The sequence below is a fragment of the Chionomys nivalis genome, chromosome X (genome assembly GCF_950005125.1).
Source record: "Chionomys nivalis chromosome X, mChiNiv1.1, whole genome shotgun sequence".
Classification (NCBI taxonomy): domain Eukaryota; kingdom Metazoa; phylum Chordata; class Mammalia; order Rodentia; family Cricetidae; genus Chionomys; species Chionomys nivalis.
In genome coordinates, this window is record NC_080112.1 from 94,534,500 (window position 1) to 94,552,939 (window position 18,440).

Consider the following 18,440-nt stretch of genomic DNA (forward strand, 5'->3'; position numbering starts at 1 on the left):
GTGGAGACCACAAAATTTTGGTGACAAATACAAGGTTTCTAGATTTACGATGACCAAAATTTAATTCAAAGTTAAATGCTTAATGAATCCAAAGTGCTTCTGGCAATGTTCTCCATCGTGCAATTCCACGTAGCCTTGGCTCTGAACACGCATGTGCACTTGGGCTGAGCATGCTGTCACAAGCAGTAGCAAACTGTAGACTGCTAGGTATTGGGGACTGGAGTGCTTAACTGTGCAAAGTTTTCTGCTCCTATAGAAACACAATAGTTTAATTTAAAAAGACTTTTAATATCCAAATAATTCATATTCAATACATTCTTCAGTATGTATTGAATACTTTTCCTTTGTATTGTTTTAGTATGTTCCATTTTTAAATTGTTATCTGAGTTGCTGACTTAAATTTCAAAAACAAAATCAATTTTGGGCTCAGGACTAGGACATAATTTCCAAGAATTTCTGGAAAAGCCCTAAATATATTTGTTGCTTTGAACTACAGTTATACAATGCAGAGATCTCAGCACTGACAATCATAAAATTAAAGTCATCATTCATCTATGAAAACTATAGATGTTCTATAGCTTGCAATATCATGATTTAGTTCTGTATGTAAAAATAAAGCACATCTATCTACTTAGTATGCTGATTTCCTTTTGTCTTTAATAGAAAATTATATGCATACCAAAGAATTCTCATAGAATAAATTTCTTTATGATTATCCAGAAATTTTTGCATTGTATACCTATCTATAAAATTATATACCTGGGGTATCACCAAATTTCATTGGGCAACAAAATGTGTCAAAAGTGGGAAAAGTATTTTGGGGTTTTTAAATTTTTAGATTTACTTGTTTTATGTGTATGAATGTTTGACTTAGATGTAGGTCTATGCACCACGAGCACATCCAGTGCCTGCAGAGGGCAGAAGAGTTGTGAACCACCATGTGGGTGCTGGGAATCAAACCTGGGTCCTCTGCAAGAACAGCAAGTGCTCTTAACTGCTGCGTCCCCTCCCATCCTACAAAAAGAAAATTTAATAAGATCCGATATAAAGGACTTGAGTTTCCAAGTATTTTCTTTTGTATACATACATGCATCTATACATACATGCATATCCGTAGATATGCTGCTGTTTATTAAAGACTTCCCATGTGCTAGGAGTTTATTATAGTCTTATTTACACTTCTAATCACTCTGTGAATGCTCACCCAATTTTATAAGTGTACAAAATGAAGCACGGGAACATTAAGGAGACTGCTTAGGTTCTCACTCAGTTACTCCGTGGTAAGGGCGGGGTCAGAGCCCAAGTTTGTGGGTTTCCTAACCATTAATCCAATAAAGTTTCAACGTTGGCTTCACACTCCCCACACGACCTACACACTGTGTACTTCACCTTACTCGGCAAGCAACTGACCAACACGCTCCAATACTGATATCCCAGATGAATTAGGGGAAGGAAGGTTATCTGCTTAAGTCCAGGGGTAGCTGTAATTTTAAACAGCGGTGCCTAAGAGAAAAATGCCATGTGACAGAACTCAGGTGGAGGGGTTTTCTTAATTAAGGGAAAGGGAACATAAACAGGGGGAAGGGGAAGACCAGCCTCTGGGGACAGGTGCGGAGAAAGAGACGGGGGGGGGGGGGGGCAGGGCCCTTTTAAAGGGAATGTAGTGAACGTGCACAAGAGGTGCTCTTAGGAGCTGCAGCTGAGAACACATCCTTTCAGAACCCCCCAGGGCAGGCCAGTACAAGTGCCTGAATACTAACAGAGGCTTCCTCCGGTGAGATCACTCTGAGTGGGGGGGGCTCATCCCTTTTCACAGTCTTCTCATTCGGAGAGCACCCTGTCCTCACAGCATACCTGCCCTCAAAGCCTTATCCAGTGAAGGATAGTCCCAAATAAAGACTGGATAGCAGGTGTGGGCCCCACACTTCCATTTCGTCTCTCACACAATCAAGAGAGACTACAACAGCAAATACAGTAACACATTTGACTCTGTCCCTCGCTTTTCTCTCTAAAGTACAGCCAGGGAACTATGCCTTCCAGCAGGTAGCAAAAAGCCGCACAGATGAGTTACACAGACTTGGATAGTGTGGGGCCCCAACGCCTGCTGCTTTGGGTCGGCCTGCTGGGTGGTTTTCCTCCCCCCGCCCCCGCACGCACGTGCACGTAGAACCCCTGCACCTGGAGCGCTCGCACTCAGGCACGCCGGCTTGCAAACACACTGCACGGGCAAGCAGGCTAGCAAGCAAACTTCACGTGCAAAAAATGGAAATCCCCTCAAAGACACGCCCACATAAACTCCACTATAATATCACACACACACACCCTGCACAGCCTTCTGCGGTTCATCGCACCAAGGTAACCAGGCGCACAATCCCAACTCTGCAGTTATGTAAAACATAATTTAGCTTCTCCCCCAGGCACCACTTTACACGCACAAGTTCCGTGACAGGGCAAACAAAGAGTCCCTCCATCTTATACTGTTGGTAAGGCCTTTTCAGGCTTAATGGGACTTTGATTTCCTTAATGGAGAATCCCGTGAGAAATCGCCAACTTTATGCTAGGACCCAAGGCCAAGAGACTCCAACTAACATTTCTTAGCTTTTGTTAAAACTGCTTACTTGTACAAGCCTCCCTCTGCAGCTGGTAACAAGACATGCGTTTTGCCTTTAAAAGTCTCTTGCTCTGAATGCTGGGAGCTACACTTAAATCCGGAATACCTGGGTTTAGTCCCAGCTGGTTGGAATGAAGTTTTTTTTTAACTGAGTGGTGGTGGGCTCCCCTTAACAGCGCCTCGCCTCACACGCTTATATTCCCCATGCCTATAGAGAACCTTTGTTTCCTCCCTACCAACAGCAAACTTTTGAGGCTGACCAGACCGACTAGCCTCCCGCTCCAGGGTCAGTGAGGCCCGTGCACGCCAAGCGCACGGAACGGGCCCCCACGGGACTTCTATCGGGATAGCTGCTGAGTTCCAGGGTTAGTGAGGTGGCACCTCCCCCGTGCAGCCACCCTCGGGACTTGGGGTCGCTAGCCCTTAGGTCTTAAGGGAACTTACTCTACCTTCTGCTCCCCTGAATCCAGGAAAACCGGACGCGGCGTTTTTCAACCTCTTGGGAGAGAGCTCTCACGGGGTTTGCAAAAGCCGATCAGCTCCTCTTATACTTCCCGCCGGCAGCAAAGGGATTCAGCGAGGGAGTCACGGGCTCAGGGGCGGGGACAGGGGAAAGGACTTGGAGAGGAGGCGGTCCAGAAGGAGGTGCCTGGATAGAAAGTTGAGAAGACCCAGCTGCGCCTGGGGAAATTTTGATACAAAAAAAAAAAAAAAAAAAAAAAACTATCTGGAAATCCTCCTAATCAACCAGGATTCCAGAAGCAACCGAACTAAGCCATACCATGTTCTCAGTGTTGGGCCTTAAACTTGATTACCCCATATTACGGGTAGCTACGGCTAAGACCCTTGTGAGCAGTTGGCAAGGCAGGAATCTGCTGATCTGGGCACAGGACCTTCCTGTTCTACAGAGGCCGTGATGATCTTTATGGCATATGTTTACTGACTGCATGGATTAAATGAGCCACCACATCTCAAAGTGCTTAGCATGGGTCAGGCACCTTCTGAGAAAACCATCAGCGAGAGGTCTTGTGATTAGCAAAGTGCTTGTTCTTGATAATTTACCTGTCTAGATTATGAGTTTCACGAGGGCTGGGGCTGTGTTTCTTATATTCTTGCTGAGCTCCAGCGCCTGACACATAGAAACTACCAATACATGATTTGTTGAATAGATGAATGAATGAATGAATGAATGAATGAATGAATGAATGAATGAATGAATGATGTGAACAATAACTTAAACTAGTGGCTAGACCAAGACTCTCACCTCTACCGCGTAAGAAATGTCAAAGTTCGCTGGGCGGTGGTGGTACATGCCTTAAATCCCAGCACTCAAGAGGCAGAGGCAGGAGGACGTCTGCGAGTTCAAGGCCAGCCTGGTCTACAAAGCTAGTTCCAGGACAGGCTCCAAAGCTATGGAGAACCCTGTCCTGTCTCAAAAAACAAAACAAAAAGAGCAAGAAATGTCAGGGGAAAGTGGTACATGGGACAGGTAGGTTGCCCTACCAAATGACCTAGAAAGTGGAATTTTTGGCAATTTTTATACAGATATGGAAATCTGTCAAATAGCTGATCTGAAATTTAAAATGGAATTATGCTAGTCCAGTATTTATACCTTGTACAGTTAGTGAGTAAAGAAGGATGGGAGGAGAGGTCTGAACAGGAAATCTCAGTGATGGTCCAAATAGCCATGATGGTGCATAGCTGTAATCGGAGCACTCTGAAGGTCTGAGGTGAGCAGGTGTAGAGTTCTAAACTAGCCTGGGCAATGCAGCAAGACTGTCTCAAAACAAACAAGCAAGCAATGTGCAGGGGCTGGAGAGATGGCCTTTAAGAGCACTGGCTGCTCTTCCAGAGGACCCAGGTTCAATTCCCAGCATCGGCATGGTAGCTCACAACTACAGAGACATATATGTAGGCAAAACACCAATGCACATAAAATAAAAAGAAAAAACATGTGCAAATATGTAAATATGTGGGGAAAATGGGCAGGGCTGTTCTACGTGAAATAAAACATGTGGAAGTGTGGAGGTCCAAAAATATGAGCCTATTTCCACGTTGAGTCAGAGAGTTGGAACTTAGCTCCAGTTCCTTTATGGTTATTGTGCTTCGACCTCAGACAAAGGTCCCACAGAGAATTCTGAGCTTTCAAGGTTATTGCCAATAGGTGTGCCTAATAGCCAGACCTTGTGCTCCAAGAATAGAGAAGTAGAACTGTTCCTACCCCAAACAAAAGTCTAAGGATACAGCTAAGTTCCAGTTCCCTTAAGGAGATAACATTGCATTCCACCCAGGGAGTGGTTTACCTACAGAATGTTTTGGTCTAGGTTGTAAGCATGACTTGTTTTGTTCTAGCAACAGAATGTTTAACTATGGCTGTAGTCCACAACCTTCAATTGATATGTTCATTTTCTTGTATCATGTTAATGTAGTCTTTTGTCTTGCTCCTACTTTTGGGGGTCAGGGGTATTTTAAGCAGTTGGAAATTAAATGCTGGCGAATTTCAGTACTCGTGGAAATTCCCTCCCAATTCTGTCCTATATACTATCCTACATGTTTCTCCATTTTATTATTTTCATTCACGTATTCATATTCTTTACTATATTTTCTAAATCCCCACACCCTCTACCCTGGCAAGAGGTATTTTTGTCAAGGCTGGTCCCTGACATGGAAGATTATTACCCTAAAAAAGAATCTTAGGGTGTTCATAAAGTAACAGTAATACCACCTGCCTCTATGTTGAATTAATACTATTCTTGATAACTGTACCCTGATATCCAACATTTTTGATGGTAATGCTGGTTAGACTCATCTAATTATACTTACTAAATTTTAATTAATGGAAACCCATAAGCTAAAAGAGACCTTGCACTTATCTGTATAAAGCCAGACATGGACAGGACCATTCCCATCTGAGTGACCTGCATTGTCATCTGGAACCATGGTGTCATCCCGGCCTGGGCTGCTGCCTAGGGCCATGTCTAAATCTGTGGCCCAAGAGCAGCCAGTGTCTGAACTGATGTCCATGACTCCTGTTACCACTGAGAGCTGTGCAGATGCCAGGGGTCTGGACAACCACCTGAGATCATGTTGGTGTCTCAGGGCCTTATTGCTGCCAGGACCATACTGATCTGGGTGGTCTGTGATGCCACCAGGGCCATGGTGACATCCAAGACCCGAGCTGATGTTAATGATCGTGTCTGGATCCATGTTCCCACTGCAGTTAGGGTCTGTGATGATGTCCATGTCCTGTGTTACACAGGGTGTCATAGGAACCATGCATGTTGAAATCTGAGGGCAGTACTGAGCCAGCTGAAATGGAGTGATTAAAACTGCTGTGGATCCCAGAGTAGCTGCAGTGGCAGAAATGCTGCAGGTCCCCAAGCACAGCAGGCAGCAGGCCATGTGGTGGCAGGCAGGGGGCTGTAGGTCCCTAGAGCAGCCAGTCCCAGGCACGGATGGTGCACAAGACCATACCTCAGGCCTCCAAAGGTGGCTGGTCCCAGAAAGGGAGCCACATGTCGGAGGCAGGCGAGAGACAGAGATATGGATAGGCACGCCATGCAAAGTGAGATTGGATATTTATTTAGTGGATTATGGAGGGGAAAAGGAGAAGGGGAGAAGAGGAGAGAGAGAGAGAGAGAGAGAGAGAGAGAGAGGGAGGGAGGGAGGGAGGGAGGGAGGGAGGGAGAGAGAGAGAGAGAGAGAGAGAAGAGACAGAAGCCTCTCCGACTCTCCGAGAGGAAGATGGAAAGGAAAAGACTCAGGTTACAAGCAGAAAGGAAGATCTGCTTGCCCCAGTGGACTGGTGGGGGGAGTGGGCATGGCTTGTCTCTTAAAAAGACAGGACAGACGATTACACCAGCCCCACTCCTCAGCTGCCCCTGCCCGTTCATGGACACTGCAGCAGGAGAGCTGGCCACACCCCGATGGAAGAGATGGTCCCAGCACTCAGAAGAGATGGCCTCACCCCCACCATGGGCATGGGAGAGCTGGCTCTAATGGCACAGGCCTAGGAGAGCTAGTTCTGTTCCTCAACTGAGGAGGGCAGTTCCAGTGGCCAGGACCAATGAGCTCAGATACCACCCTGTGGCGGCCTCGACGGGTTACTCTGTCTAGGGTTTGTAACCCGCCTGGCTGGCCAGTTATTCCAGGGTCACGGAGAGGCACCACCTGAAAGGCATAGGCTGATAAGGGGAAGGAGGCTAAGCTTATTTGTCAAAGCCTCCGTTTATTAGAGTCATGGTTACAGCTTATATAGCCCCTGAATGGGGAGCTTGGGGGGCTGGAGCACGGGGTCTTGCCACGTGGTCTACGCCTGTTATGTAAACCAAGAGGTTACGATGGGTCAGGTCATGATTCCTTGGTCGGGAAGTCACAAGGTGACACACCTAGTTCTCTAGATAGTTTGGAATGTGAGGCAGGTTCCGCTACCAGATAGCTCTCTATTAACAGTTAATTTGGGTGTGAGATAGGCTTGGTCAATAAGACTATTCTCAATACAATTGAGAAGTGAAGCCCTCTGCAAAAACTCCTCACGGCGGTGCTTCCTGTAAATTTTGGGGGGACACGGCTCCTGACATATCCCCCTTCCTTTTATAAAAGCAGGCATCTATCAAGTGGAGGGCACCAGGTCAGAGTCTAACCCTGGTGTCAGATCTAAATGAGAAGGGACTGGGACAAGGAAGGACCCTTCTCTCGGATGGTGGAGCAATTTACCTCTCCTGGGAACAGAGGGGTGCCTTATGAGTAGCATTAGTTCCTTGGAGGTCCTCAAATAAAAGGTATCTAGCAAGACCTAAAGTAAGCAGGTCTTTGACCACAGGGCACCCTGTCTTAGGCCATGTGGAGGGCGATCCTCGTGCCTGGCACCATGCCATGTTGAGCCGGTTTCTACAACCTCTGTATGGTGTGCTGTTCAGGCGAGGGTCCACACTAACTCCCGTCATTGGGCCCCTGCATTTGTCATTAATGAAAAGTCTACGAGGAGCTCCTCAAATAAAAGATATAATGATATAATTTTGGCACCAATAGCTCCATCTTCCAGACAAGAAGAAAGGGCGTTTTCCAAACCCAGTATTCACCTTTAGTCTGGCCTAAGGTATATCCTCCTTCCTAAATGCCTACTCCACAATAAGATTACGAGTGCTGCCTGCCAAAAATTAGGGCAGTGTAAAGGGATCAAAATCTAAAATTTTTAACATATGCATTAAACCCAAACATTTTACAGCATGTGTCAAACTTTTCCCAACATCTATAAGCAGTTACAAATATCATTAGGTCAATTCCAGTAAGAATACATACATTGACAGACATTGTTGTTATCAAATACCACCAGCTCCAGTCTCTGAGCAACAGTCAGAACCCCAATCTTCCCCCTTCTTAAGTAAAGAGGGGTTAATATTTTAATTAAAATGAGTTTTTTGTGTCCCAAAGTTTAAAACAGTCAAATGTTTAGTCTACACCTCAGCTGCAAAGCAAACAGAATGCAGACTGCAGAAGCAGCTCAACATTTGTGCTTCAGGGCAGGTGGGCTTCCTGGGTGAGGTGAGCTGTAGTCAGCTATCTGAAGCACATCCTGGCAATTATCTCAGCCGTCTCCCTGGACTCTCTAAAGGCAGCATGATGTCCTGCAGAGTGGCGTAGCAGGTTCTGTTATCAGGCACTCCTCCTTGGGGGCAGAGAAGACCGACCGGACCAAGCATTCCTCTCCAATCTCCTCCGGGAAGTCCTCTGTGGGGTGTCTGCAGCCACGACATCAGGTTTAGCTTTTATATTTTCTTTCTGTGAAAAAAGCATAAACATCTCCTCGACCCCAAATATATATAGGTCGGGTTTTTTCATAATGCATTGCAAGGGCCTTTTTACCTTGCCTTAGTAAAGGTTAGCTTGGTGTCATCATGCTAGATCCGTTTGCATCAGGATCTGTGTGCAACTGTTATAAGTTGCTGTGTGCAACTGTTATAAGTTGCTTTCAAGGAGCCTTGGTATGCTCCATAATTTCTTTTTATTAATTATTAGCCATATATGCAGTTCTTCCATTGGAAGAGCCATTTGTAAAATTTAGCATAAAATCCTTTAAGGGATTTTTAGCTATAACATTAGCAAAATACAGGTGTGTGAATTGTAGCAATGATCATCTGGGAAAAGATTATTGTTTTGGCCTTTGAATTGAGCAAAGGCAATTGTCCAGGAATCAATCTTAAAATTATCAATCAATCTATTGTTTAGTATAAGAAACATTGATCATAGTCAATATTCTGTTAAACCATCTCCCAGATTTTATCCTGCCCTTTTGTATTAGACAGGCTACTGTTCTAAATTAAGAATTTAATATCTTAACTGGCAAAATTGAGAAGGTTTAGTCATAAACAGCATTTTTTATAAAACTGTTGTAGAACAAGTTTTAGATTTAATATACACACTTGCCATAGCTGTATTATAATTAATATACTGTACCTGTTGATTTATATTTTACCTGTTTGAGTACCTGCTTGGCAGCTTTCTAAGCTCTCTATTGGAAACTATTTTTTGTAAGAATTTTACCTAGCAGCTCAAGGTCTCCTATAAGAATATTATAACTAGAGCTTTAACCATTGAATATCTAATAAAAAGCTTATAAGCTATTCTCTTAAGTTGCAAGTCTGTCCCACAGATAGGAGAATGAAAAAAGGAAGTATTTTAACTAATGATGTTGGCCTCATTAGACACCACCATGTAGAAGAATAAAAATAGATCCATATCCATTTCCATGTACAAACTTAAGTTTAAATGAGCCAAAGGCCTCAGCATATAAAAATTATGTTGAACCTCACAGAGAAAAAATTTTTGAAGTATACTTTGCCACATCTCAAACACAGCCTCAGTGGCACAAACATTGGGAGAAACCATAAATTATATCTCCTGAATTGAGAAACTTTTGTATAACAAGACTATAGAGTGAGAAAAGATCCTTACTTATCATAAACCCATTTTAAAAATATATGAAGAACTCAGGAAATTAGTTATTAAAAAATTTAATCCAATAGAAATATTTGTTACAAACCTAAACTGAAAACTCTCAACAGACAAACCTAAAAATGACTGAGAGACAGTTTAAAAAAATGCTTAAACATAATATCCTTTAGCCATCAGAGAAATGTAAATTAAAACTCTTGAGATTTTATTTTATCCTTGTAAAAATGACCAAGATTAAAAATTATTATTAACAATTTATGCTGAAGAAAATGTGGGTAAAGAAAAAACTTCTTGCTGGAAGTGCATACTGGCGTTGGAAGTGTAAACTGGCAGTCACTTTTGGATCATACACAGTATTGAAAGACCTGGATAAATCCAGACTTCCCCAGCAGGAAGAAAAGAATCAAAAATCTAGGGCTAGCCTGTTCAGCAACCCTGCCCTAGGAACCAGCTGAAGACAAAACCAGATTGCAATCCTGATAACAATCCCGAAAAACAAGGAATTTTCCTCCTGTGATTATCATCACACTGCTCTAGGAACCTGGGAGTGGTCCCGAGAGGCAGGGAGTTGTCTCCCTGTGACCATCACTGGATTTTTGGAATTTTTATGACCCTCCTGGACCACAGGGCTGTGGTCTCTTTTCCAAAAATTTCCTCTACAGGTCACTAGAGGCCAAACTCTTCCCCCACGTGGGTCATGAGCTTCATCCCCAGTGTATCGGGCCCCCATACCATCTCCTTAACCAAAGCCTCGTGCGATTGCAGCAAGGACAGTCTCCTGCAAGTCACTGGGGGGGCTGTGCCCTCCCGAGACCTGAGTGAGAGTCTCCCCAGCATTGGGAGTCCCTCATTACGGCCATTTTTTAAAATTAGGCAAATATTTACCTTAAAACTTATCAATACCCCTGTTGGGCCTAAATACAAAAGTTTTTTTTGACCATAAAAACATGTATGTATACAGCAGAACTACTTTATCATAGCCAAAATCTGAAAATAACCCAAGTGTATCTCTTTTACACCTAGGATAAATGAGACATCATCCTTTTAAATATCCATGAATACCACAAAATATCTTGGAGTAACTCCAAGCAAGCAGGACAGAAGTTTTGGGTCCTGTTACCTTTGCTTGTGAAGGCGAAAATGTTTTTTATTTTTAACCATTATCATTTGTATAACTCTGGCCCTCAATAAATTTAGTGAGAGGCCTGAGTCTCAGCAGTTTACCCTCAAGCAACACCAGGCAGCAGGAAAGGACCACAAGCTGAGACAATACAACTCCCACCCAAGAGTGGGCGTACAAATGAAAAAACTTGTATGATAAAAACTTTAACTCTTTTAAGAAAAAATTTAAGACATTAGAAAATAAAGATCTCCTACTTTCTTGGGAAAGTAGAAGAAAACATAGCAAAAATGACCATTTCACTGAAAGCAGTCTACAGATTCAGTGTAAATGTTCATTAAAAATTATAGCAACATTTCTCACAAAACTTACATATAGATTTACTATAAATGCACATTAAAATTACAGCAACATTTTTCACAGAACTCGAAAGAACAATCCTCAACTTTATAAGAAAGAAATAAAAATTCAAGATATCCTAAACAATTTTAAAAATCCTCTGAATGTATCTCAAAGTCTTTGATTTCAAAACTTTTCTACAGAACCACAGTACTGAAATTAATCTACCTTAGATATAAATTTATATGCCTACAAACTAAAGATTTTTGACCAAGAAGCAAAATTTTAGAATGGAAAAGAAGCACATTTATCTCCTTTTATTGTCCTGAAGCTGTAACTTTCTGAGTCCAGACCTCCTTAAAGCAAACTGTCTGGCAGCCTCCACTCCACATGGCAGGCGGCTAAGACACAGGCTCTCTAGCCCTAGGGTGTCTTTTGTGGAATCAGGGTGGAGCTCAGCAGCTTTCGCTTGTCTAGCTCCGTTTGCCCGTTTGTCTAAAATCCTGCCTTTTTCCATAGTGAATTGTAAGTCCCGAATCTGAGAGGAAAGGTCTGAGAGTTCATGCTGTAATGCAAGAACTTGTTTGAGACCTCCTATTTGTGCTTTAAGAGCGGCTTTGTATTGAACAATTTCTGAATCAAAGGCGTGCTATCGGGAGCAGTCAGAGCATAGGGCTGTGGCTGCGGAGTCCTTTTTGGAAACTAAGGAAGACGCGGAGAATAGGGTGTATTTCTGGGCCTGTTAAAACTAACCAGAGGCATATTTTATCTATAAAACAAAAAAAATGCAACTAAATCTCTTTTTTTTACTCTTACTCCTCTTACCCTGAGTGATTGCTGAAATTCCTTTATGAATTTCTCTTTCCTTGAGAGCGATTGGCCTATGTCTTATGGGACGACAGCGAACCTGCGCCTACCTTATCCTGCAGATCTGTCCGAGTTCTACAGCTGCAGAATCTTCTTTTTCTTCTTGTTGTCCCGGGACTGCGCATCGTCGTCCGGAAAGTTAACCGTGCTCCGAGTCCCTGTTCGGGCGCCACTGTGGCCGCATCGACGGGTTACTCTGTCTAGGGTTTGTAACCCGCCTGGCTGGCCAGTTATTCCAGGGTCACGGAGAGGCACCACCTGAAAGGCATAGGCTGATAAGGGGAAGGAGGCTAAGCTTATTTGTCAAAGCCTCCGTTTATTAGAGTCATGGTTACAGCTTATATAGCCCCTGAATGGGGAGCTTGGGGGGCTGGAGCACGGGGTCTTGCCACGTGGTCTACGCCTGTTATGTAAACCAAGAGGTTACGATGGGTCAGGTCATGATTCCTTGGTCGGGAAGTCACAAGGTGACACACCTAGTTCTCTAGATAGTTTGGAATGTGAGGCAGGTTCCGCTACCAGATAGCTCTCTATTAACAGTTAATTTGGGTGTGAGATAGGCTTGGTCAATAAGACTATTCTCAATACAATTGAGAAGTGAAGCCCTCTGCAAAAACTCCTCACGGCGGTGCTTCCTGTAAATTTTGGGGGGACACGGCTCCTGACACCACCCAGACTCACATCCTGGGCCTTAGGTGGCCCACCCTACTATCTGCCCCATCTGTGACCCGCTGGAGTGAGTATGTGAGGGGACTGGTCCAGTGCAACAATAACCCCAGGAATCCCATGTGATGGAGGAAGGTCATTGGTTAATTAATAAAGAAACTGCTTGGCCCTGATAGGTTAGAACATAGGTAGGTGGAGTAAACAAAACAGAATGCTGGGAGGAAGAGGAAGTGAGGTAAGATGCCTCAGACAGATGCCAGGCCACTGCTCTCCAGGGCAGATGCAATGAAGCTCCGACCCAGGAAGGACGTAGGCTAGAATCTTCCTGGTAAGCGCACCTTGTGGTGCTACACACATTAATAGAAATGGGCCAAGCAGTGTTTATATGAATATAGTTTGTGTGTTGTTATTTTGGGGTATAAGCTAGCCAGGCAGCCAGGAGCCGGGCAGCAGGAACACAGCCCGCAGCTCCTTCAACACCCATGACTCGGGGGAACAGCAGGATATCAGAGAGGAGTTTTGAAGAGGGTCCAGTGATGATGGTGTGTCAGAGGCCTTAAACAAGACTAATGATTCATCGCAATGAACATTTTGCAGGTGGGACTGATTGGACAAAAGGGTATCGTGCACTACAGTTCCTAGTGCCAGTAGGATGTGAAATTACCTGACGTGAGAAGGAAGCATGGAACACACAACAAACCCACTTAGGATATTGTTGGGGGTGGTATATGTGCCTAGTGAGGTTGGTGTGCAGAGAGAGAGAGAGAGAGAGAGAGAGAGAGAGAGAGAGAGAGAGAGCGAGCGCTGAAGATGGTGCGTCCAGCTTTTAAGGGCTGCCTAGCACATGTGCACAGGGGGATGGCATGGTTATGTCATATGCAGATGACAAAGCTCACGCATGCCTGCAAGGGCTCGCATAGCTGCATCATATATAGGTGATGTAACCATGCCACACGTGGGTCACACCTGAGGCCTTGTCCGCACATGTGTGGCCCTGAAAGCTGGAATCATAACATTCCACCCTTTTGTTTATTATAAAAATTTGGGGCATTTGGGATCTTTAATGGGTGGGAACGGGACAAAAATTTGGGGAGTTTGGGGTCTTTAATGGATTGGAATGGAACATCATAATGTCTCTCAAGACTGCTTTTTGCTGATTTTGTGGGCATTGGAGAGTTGAGATGCTTGACCATGTCCAGGGGTCGCTGATTACTTTTGTGTTTTTTTCCGGACTCTGTGGAACTGGCTGGATGGCAGCTTGGACCTCACAAAATGCTGGAAAGGCAGAAAAGCTTACAATTACAATGGTATAGTGTTGGAATGGAAGACGATAGGGAGAAGGGAGGAAAAGAAGGGGGAATTATTGGAAAGGGGAATTATTAGAATGGGGAATTATTAGACCCCTCAATGTTTTACCTGAAGCAAATCTTAAGGTACTTGTTCTCTTCAGCATCATGGTATTACCTTAACATCCAGGAGACACTGCTGCAGTCAGTGATGAACCTGTTATGTTAAAGTCTGTTTTGTGAGTTCTTGGAGTCTGGGGCTGTGAATGTCCCCAAACTCATTATTGTTTCTTACCACCTGTGCTTTTGACAGTCCTTGTACCTCCAGTTCTATGTTTAATGATGGTCCCTAATAACAGCTGAGTGGTTAAATGGAAATTTAAGTATGACATTGGAGATAGAGAGAAGTTGGTAAAGCAGATAGGAGAAAGAGGAAGAGAGAGAGTGTATGGAGTTTTTGGCACAGGAGAGTTGAGTATGGTGATGAAACTTTTATTTTTCTGGAACTGGAGAAAAAGTGGCCAATCTTGGTGTCCTCTAGAACTTGAGGGAGCAGGGCCTTGTTGAGTTACCATATATGAGGGAGTATCTTAAGCTGGAAGAGTAAAAGGTTTAAGGTGGGACAGGCGGATCCAATGACAGAGTCCCTCGAGCTTGGCAGCTGTGGGAGTTACAAGAATTACTTTAAAGGGGCCCTGCCATGTAGGGGAAAGGGATGAAGGGCATTGGTCTGGGGGAGAGAATAGTACTTGATCTCCTATTTTAATTGGTACATGGTTGAGGTAATGAGTAAATCCCATAATAGGGAGTGGAGTAAGCAGATGATCAGGAAGTGGAGAGGTTTTAGGTGAGAGGCCAGGAGTTAAAACCAGCCACCCATATATGGAGTTCAAAGGACAAGATGAAAAGGGGTTTTGGGGAGAACCCTAGCCTAAGAAGGACCAAAGGCAAAAGTTTTACCCCGTCAAGGTGAAGTTTCTATGAAATCTTTTTTTTAAAGATTTATTTATTTATTGTGTTCACAGTGTTCTGCCTGCTTGACAAAAGAGGACACCAGATCTCATTACAGATGATTGTGAGCCACCATGTGCTTGCTGGGAATTGAACTCAGGACCTCTGGACTAGCAGTCAGAGCTCTTAACCTCTGAGCCATTTCTCCAGCACCCTGCTCCTGTGAAATCTTAACAAGAACATTTTTTAAGGAACAGTTCATTTATTCTACCTACCCTGAAGACTGAGGATGGTATGTGATATGAAAATGCCAGGAAAGGCCAGGTGGTGGTGGTGCACGTCTTTAATCCCAGCACTTGGGAGGCAGAGGCAGGCAGATGGCTGTGAGTTCGAGACTAGCTCTGATCTACAAGAGCTAGATCCAGGACAGGCTCCAAAGCTACAGAGAAACCCTGTTTCAAAAACAAAACAAAACAAAAATGCCAGGAAATGTTAACAGTCTTAAATAAAGTTTGAAAGATCTGGGAGGTAAACTCTGGGCCATTATCTGACTGAAGAGAGGTTGGTATTCCAAACCGGGGGATGATTTCTCAGAGAAGAAAATTGGAAACTGTCTGGGCCCTCTTGTTAGTGGTGGAAAATGCTTCGATACAACCAGACATGGTGTCCACCAAAACCAGGAGATATTTAACTCTTCTGACAGTGGACATATGAGTAAAATCAAGCTGCCAGTCAGTTCCTGCAAGGGAGCCTTTGGCTTTTAACAAATCTATAATGTAACCTGAGTTAGTTATAGATCCTCCTTTCGTCATAAGCCCACGCTTCTTCCAGATAGCTGTGTGGGACAGGAGGATATGAAAGGCATATTTGGAGTCTGTGTAAACATTTAAAGATTGTCCCTTTGCTAACTGGAAGGCATGGGTAAGGGCTATTAATTCAGCCTGCTGGTTAGTGGTACAATCAGGGAGTGCCTGTGCCTCCACCACCCCAGTATCTGACATTATGGCATAGCCTGTTCTACAGGTCTCTTCACATAAAAAGGAGCTGCCATCTGTGTATACCAGGTATAAGTGGCCTGGGACAGTTTACCCTCCTGTATATGTGAGGGGTGGGGAAGTAGATCCTCTAAGGTTTCTATGCAGGAATGAGATGGAGAATAATTAATGTTAGTTTGAGGTAGGAGTTTGAGATATTAAGGGGTGGACAGGATTGGAAGGTGAGTGTGGCATCTTCTACTAGTGCCACCTGGAGGGAAAGGAAGCAGCAAGAGGGCAAGGTTTGTAAGCCTTTGTAAGTTAAGAGATGAGACAGATTGTGGTGGGAGAAGACAGTGGTGGGTGACTCAAAGGGTAGTTTCTTTGACTCACAAATAAGAAGCTCAATGGCCACTAAAGCACGTATGCAGGGTGCCCAGCCCTGAGTGGTGAGGTCCAGCTTCTTTGACAGGTATGCTACAGGTGCATAGGAAGGTCCCAGCTGATGTCCTAGAACCCCAAGGGCATATCCCTCCTTCTCTGTTACATAGAAGGAAAAAGGACAAATTAAATCTAGGAGATGAAGAGCTGGGACCTGGATAAGGGCTTGCTGGAGTCTCTGGAAGGGTTATTAACAGGATGGAGAAGGTGCAGAGAGCTGAGAGCTACCTCGTATAAGTGGTGGGTGAGGAAAGAAAAAGAGGGGATCCAGGAACGCAGAAAGCCAGCTATTCCTAGCAACGATGAAACCTCTTCTTTTGTAGAGGGAACTGCAAGGGACTGAATTAGCTTTTTCCTGTCTAGGGTAATAGCTTTTTGGGTTGGGTAATAGTTAATCCCAAGTAAATTACCTGAGAGGAAGACAGTTGGATTTTAGAAGGCGAGACTCTACAACCCTTTTTGGAAAGGAAATTTAAAGAAACGGAGGTATCAGTTTTGCTGATCTTGAAGGATGGACTGCAAAGTAAAATATCATCTACATCCTGTATGAGTTTAGACTTAGGGAGAGACAGTGAGAGTAGACCAGAAGCTAAAGCCTGGCCAAACAGGTATGGCTGTCCCAGAATCCCTGGGGAAGGGCAGCCTAGGTGAGCTGTGTGGAGAGGTGAGTGTCAGGGTTAGTCCAGCTGAAGGCAAAGATATTTTGAGATTGTGAGCTGAGAGGAATAGAGAAAAAAACATCCTTAAGATCTAGAACTGAGAAGTTGGAGGTTCCTGGAGGAATAGTGGAAAGAAGTGTGTGAGGGTTAGGCACTACAGGATGAAGAGGGACCACTGTGGAGTTAATGAGCAGGAGGTCTTGAACCAGGTGATAGGTTCCATTAGGTTTTTTAACAGCAAGTATAGGGGTGTTAAAGGGAGAAGAGGTGGGCAAATTAGATTTTTTTTCTTAGAAGGTCAGAGATAATAGGCTTAAGTCCCCTAAGGCTCTGGAGAGAGAGGGGGTACTTAGCTTGGGTAATGTACTTAGTAGGATCTTGTAATTGGATAACAGTAGGGGAATGGTGTTTAGCAACGGAGGGGTTTTGGGTGTTCCAGACTTGGGGGTCTACCTGAGAGGCTGGTAGAGGAAAAGATACATTGGAGCTGGGAAGTTTGGAGGCTAGAAAGAGGAGGAGTTGAGCTGCTGGTGAATCTGGGGTAAGGTAAATGGAAGGAGCAAGCGAGATGAAAGCTCCCACTTTTGCTAAAAGAATCTCTTCCCATAAGGGGTACCAGGCAGGCTGGCATGACTAAAAATGAATGAGTGAGATAAATACCCCTAAAACACAGTTAAGTGGTGGGGTCTGCTGTGGTAGATAAGGCTGTCCCCCTACCCTGACAATAGGGAGACTAGAAGGAGAGGTAGACCCTCAGAATTCCCTCAGTCCCAAGTATATGGCTCCGGTGTCCAAGAGAAAAGAGATGGGCCGTCCTGATACCGTTATGTTTACCCATGGCTCCCTGTTATAGATGACGGTTGTGGTCAGGTCAAAGGAGCCCGGGAAGCCTCACTTGTCCATGGCAAGAACTAGAAGGTCAACTTGAGAATTTTCTGGGTTTGATGTCTTTATGCCACCATGTGCACAAGGATAATTGACTGCCCAATGTCCTTCCCTATGGCATCTAGGACAAGGTCTCATGGGACCAAGATGAGGATTAGGGCATGCTCGGGCCCAGTGACCAGTTCTACCACATTTGAAACACGGGCCTGGTGGTCCTTGAGCCCTGGGGCGGGCAAGGGAGCAGCATGGACAGCACAGATTGGGTGGTTCTGTCACCTCTGCCAGTCGGAGGGCCATGGCTAGCATGTGACAGTGGTAGTTGAGGGCTTTGTCACTCCTCACATGGCACACCTTAAAAGCCAACTCTAAGACTTCTGCCTATGAAGTCAAGGGGCCTTTCTCCAAACATCTAATTTTAGCCTTAATGTCAGGGTAGCACTGAGGAAAAAAAATGAGTCATGAGTAACTGTCTGCCTTCAGTGCTTTCTGGATCTAAGTTAGTATATTGTAACAGGGCTTTAGTGAGACATTCCAAAAATGCAGAAGGATTTTCCTTCAGATTTTTTTTTTTTTTTGGAGCCTGTCCCAGAACTAGCTCTTGTAGACCAGGCTGGTCTCGAACTCACAGAGATCCGCCTGCCTCTGCCTCCCAAGTGCTGGGATTAAAGGTGTGCGCCACCACTGCCC